Here is a 4,971-nt window from a genome sequence, read left to right on the forward strand (position 1 = left end):
TTTTGAATTTGGGTGCTCCCTTATTTGATGAAAAGATATTTACAATTTTAATATCCTCCTGAAGGAGACATCCCTTATTTAGTGTTAGTATGTAATAACCATCTTTATCTCTTCTCCCTAATTTTAATTTGAAGTCTATTTTATCTGATATTAACATTTCAACTCCCAGCTGTTTATGGGGGCTGTTGCTTGGTAGATTTTATTCCAGCATTTCACTTTTAGAATGTTTGTTTTTGTAGGCAAGGTGTATCTCTTGAGGAAGCAGATAGAAGGATCTTGTTTTTTGATCCAACTAAAGAATCTATGTCCCTTAATTGGAGAGTTAAGTCTATTAATATTGTGAGTTAGGACTGAGGGTGTTGGTAGTTCCTGCCATTTTATCCACCTTCTTGGGGGCTATGCCAAGTGGATTCTTCCTATGATACTTGAATTCAATGTTTGGGGGCCATTTCTTGGCCTTTATCATGCTCTTGTTGGTTTTCTATGTGTAGGACATCTTTATCGTTTATAGGGCTGGTTTGGTGGAGATATATTGCTTCAAGTTTTCTTTGCTGTGGAAGGTTTTGTCCTTCCATTATGAAGGAGAGTTTAGCTGGGCACAGTATTCTTGGTTGATAGCTGTTTGTCTTTAGGGCATAGCATTCCAGGCTCTTCTTGCTTTCATTATCTCTGCTGAGAAATCTGAAGTTATTCTGATTCTTTTGCCTTTATAGGTGTTTGATCTTTTCTCCCCAACAGCTTTAAGGATCCTTTCCTTGGTCTCAAATGATCTTGTGTGGATTACAATGTGACAGTGGGATGTTCTGTTCTGTTCTGGTCTATTTGGGGTTCTAAAGGCTTCTTGTATCTGAATGGGACTATGTTTGGGAAGTTCTCTGCTAGGATCCTGTTAAATAAATTTTCTAGACCATTAATTTCTGTCTCTAGGTGCTCCTCTATATCCATTATCCTCAGATTAGGCCTCCTGCTGGTGCATTTTAAATGTTGAGTATATCTAATATATTTCTTGGATTTGTCTTGAATACTTGTCTATTCATTCTCTATAATGTTTAGGCTGTCTTCAGTCCCAGAGATTCAATCTTTTGTATGGTCAAGATTTTCTACTTTGTTTTTCATTTCCTTTCCTTCTAATTGGTGAGATTTCCTGGCTCCAAATTCTTTGTCAGAGTTTTGTTTTAGATTTTGTATGGACTTCTTTACCTCCTTAATTTGGTTTTCAGTGTTCATTCTCAATCCCTTACTTGATTTGTTATAGCTTCACTGGCCTCCCTTTCCTTCTGTTAGGCTTCATTCAACATTCCCTTTGTGACCTCTATGGATTCCCCCAGCTTTCTGTTTGTAGATTCCATGAATGCCTCTATTAATCTTTGTTTATTCTCATCCCATTCACATAATTCCTCTATTAACCTTTGATTAGCCTGCTCAAGTTGGCGAAATTCCTGTATTAATCTTTCGATAGCCTCATTATGCTCTGCATGATAGGATTTCCCTGTCATGCTCACACAGTGCCCTTAGCAGGTTCAATCTTTTCATTCAGCATGTTTACCAGTAATGTTTGTACAGCATTTTGGGAACTCTCCTCTGGATTTTTCATTAATTGTTCTGTTGCGTGATTATCATGAGCGGGAGTTGAGATACCTGGCCTTGCCATTTTTCTTGTGCTGCTCCAGGTTGTTCTGCCCATTTGGGTATGAAAGCAAAACCAATTCCATGCTAAAACACAATTTTAAAGCAAGCATCAACCAGAGTCCTATAGTTGTGCAGATTGTTAGATGCAGCCAAAATGAGTACACATACAGTGTAGTTCAACAGTTACAATGTAGTTCAACAACAAACAACTAGGGATCAATGGTCTATGAAAGTCAAAGAAGGAATCAGCAGACCAGTAATAGGTTTAGAGAGAATTGTGGCAAGAAAATAAGATTAGAGGAATGTGGTGAGGGAAAGGGTGAGAGGGAATAAAACTAAGACCTAAATTCAAAGAGAGGAAAGGATAGAAGGAAAGGAGAAGAGAGTTGATGAAAAATGAAAATTAAAAAATTTTTAAATTAAACAAAATAAAATGTGTAAGAGCTGGCACCTGTGGCTCATGCCTGTAATCCTAGCTACTTAAGAGGTGGAAATCTGAGGGTCACAGTTCAAAGCCAGCCTTGTAGGAACATCTGTGAGACTCTTATATCCAATAAACCATTCAGAAAACTGTGGCTCAAGTGGTAGAGTGCTAGCCTTGAGCTGAAGAGCTCAGGTACAGCACGCAGGCCCTGCATTCAAGCCTCATGACCGACAAAAATAAAAATAAATAAAAAAATAAAAAAAATTTAAAAATGTATAAAAAATACAATAATTATAGGAGCTAAGGCTGAGCACCGGTGGCTCATGCCTGTAATCCTAGCTACTCAGTAGGCTGGATCTGAAGATCACTGTGGAAAGCCAGCCTGGGCAGGAAAATCCATGAGACTCTTATGCAAGAAATGACCAGAAAACCGGAAGTGGTAATGTGGCTCAAGTGGTAGAGTGCTAGCCTTGAGCTAAAGAGCTGATGGACAGAGCCCATACCCACAATTCCAGACTCACGACTGACCAAAAAAAAAAAAGTATGCACACAAAGAAGAATAAGGTCTAATAATCGAGGATGGGTATATATCTGGGATTAACAGAACAGTAATTAAAAGTAAAAAAAAAAACTCTAAAAGGACCAAAAGGGAAATGAGTAAAGATAATAAATAAAAATAAAAATGATGAAAAACATAGAATTTTTTAATATTTAGAAAAAAGAGTTCTTTGATTTTTTTTTTTTTTTTGGCGGGGAGAGGGGGAGGAAATCTTTTACTTTCCCTGTGTTTGTAACCAGTCTCTTGGTGGAGTCTCTGGTGTTTGGTTTTCCTGTGGCTTGATTGGTTTCTTAAATCAGTTTGTTTGAGCAGGCAGAACTAATCTCAGCCTTACCAGGGACTTAATGACCCTCCTCCAAGGCTACTTCAGTGGGAGGGCAATCTGCTTTGAGTATCACAAAGTAGGGAGATGGCTGTTTCCTCTAGCTTGGAGTTGCTGTGATGGGGCTAGGTTGTGGGTAGGGTTGAGTTGTGTCAGCAGTCAGTAGCTTTTCCCTGAGGGGCTAGCTCCTGGGACACTCAGGCAGCCCAGCCTGGGCCATTTTCAGGATTTATGTATACTGAGTTTCCAAGTGTTTTTCTTTTACCCTCCCCAGCTAGTCTGCTGCCTGTGCTGCAATGGGGTGGGACAGCCTCTGTCTCTTTTTATCCAGTAAGAAAGCCACTCCTCCTCTGCCTGGGAAGGTCAACTTTCCCTGGGGGTAGAGCCCCACAGATCAGGTTCCTTTGACCCTTTGAATGGCTCCTATTGTCTTCTTTCAAGGCCTGAGTTAACTGCTAACTACTGTGGCCCGTTCTTTGTCAGTATCAAAGATGGAGTTCTTCTCAAGTGGAGCTACCTTCCAACCGCTGCTCAGTGAGAAGTACTGAGGATGTTTCAGGGGTACTCATGCCTTTCCCTTGGTTTACGGGCCAGTCTACGACTGTCTGTGGTCAGCAAGACTGCTCCTTGTCAGTTCTTTCTGGTGGTGAGTAGAATCTGCTCTCACACCCCTTCTGGTGCTCTTGTCAGGGATTCTCTCTGTTGCTATGGCAGCCGTGGCAACAGCCACTACTGCCACCACTGCAGACACCAGCAAGTTCCCAAATACGTCTCCTTAACCAAAATGCCAGAATCTTTCCTCACTGGCCAAATACTCTGTACTATGATGGCACACTAGGTCTGACTCTCTAGCCTTTGGCATTTCACTGGAACACTAAAACTGGTTTCTACACAAGAGCTTGTTTTCCTCCCAGCTTCTTCTCTGCCATCTTCCTCCAGATTCCTATATCTGATTATTTAGGAAGAAGATGGTGAGGCCAAGCAAGAGGGAAACTAAAAATAGAGGCAGAGAGAGAGAGAGAGAAAGAGAGAGAGAGAGTGAAAGAGAGAGAGAGGTGTGCAGGGGAGGGGGGGGAGTTAATAGCCAGAAGAGAAATAACTTCCAAAAAGTTCTATCTTATCATGGTATGTCCTAGTGTTGAACAAGGCTAAGGTGAACTTAGTCTATATGTTAGAAAAAGATAATTGACCTTTCTAGTCTCTGAGTTAAATGCTGGCCAAATAGAATGGATTATTTAATGTAACCTCTGGAAATTTCTCTACCCAATTTCTTTTGTGACTCCCAGGTCCTGAGTGCAGAATTGGAAGAAGAGTTCTTAAAACTAAGGAAAAAAATGGACATTGGAGTGAATCATGTTTCATTTTAAGTACATTTTTACAAAGCAATGTTATTATAAAACAACCCTTAGATTAGTATCACTGCAGTTATACATTATTGTAAGCATATTGCTTCATGGTAATGTAATGCTATGTTATCCTGAGGTTAAGAGGTAAAGTAAAAATGTGCTTGTTTAACCTTGAGGTAATAGTAGAGAAAATATATTTGTGAACATTAGGTGATTTGCATCAGAGACCAAAAAGTAACTTCAAAGACATTTAAACTTTCCTTACCCTTTTCTCATATAAAGTGGCTCTACTCCAAAGAATGGCTATGAGTTCCCAGTAGCAAATTCTTACAAGGCTTACAAATCAGCTAAATGGACATTTTTAATCATTATAAAAATGTAGCATACTTACAGAGATCAGAATGATAATTATTTGATCTAACAATTCTTGTAGAGAATGACATCATAAACTGTCAAAGCACAGCCTAGAATTGAAGATAGCATGAGAATGTATTCATGCCACTAATAGTGGTAGCACCAAAACATCATTGAAAAGTCTAATCATGCACATGGTTTCAGAACCTATATCTGTCAGAAGATTTGACAAGATAAACATGATATTATTTCAGTGTCTTCAGATAAACTCAGGATTTATTTTATAGCAGCAGCCTGTGTTGTAAGAACAAATGTGGTATCTTGCTCTCAGAGAGAA

This window comes from Dipodomys ordii, unplaced genomic scaffold (genome assembly GCF_000151885.1).
Source record: "Dipodomys ordii isolate 6190 unplaced genomic scaffold, Dord_2.0 Scaffold73, whole genome shotgun sequence".
NCBI classification, from domain to species: domain Eukaryota; kingdom Metazoa; phylum Chordata; class Mammalia; order Rodentia; family Heteromyidae; genus Dipodomys; species Dipodomys ordii.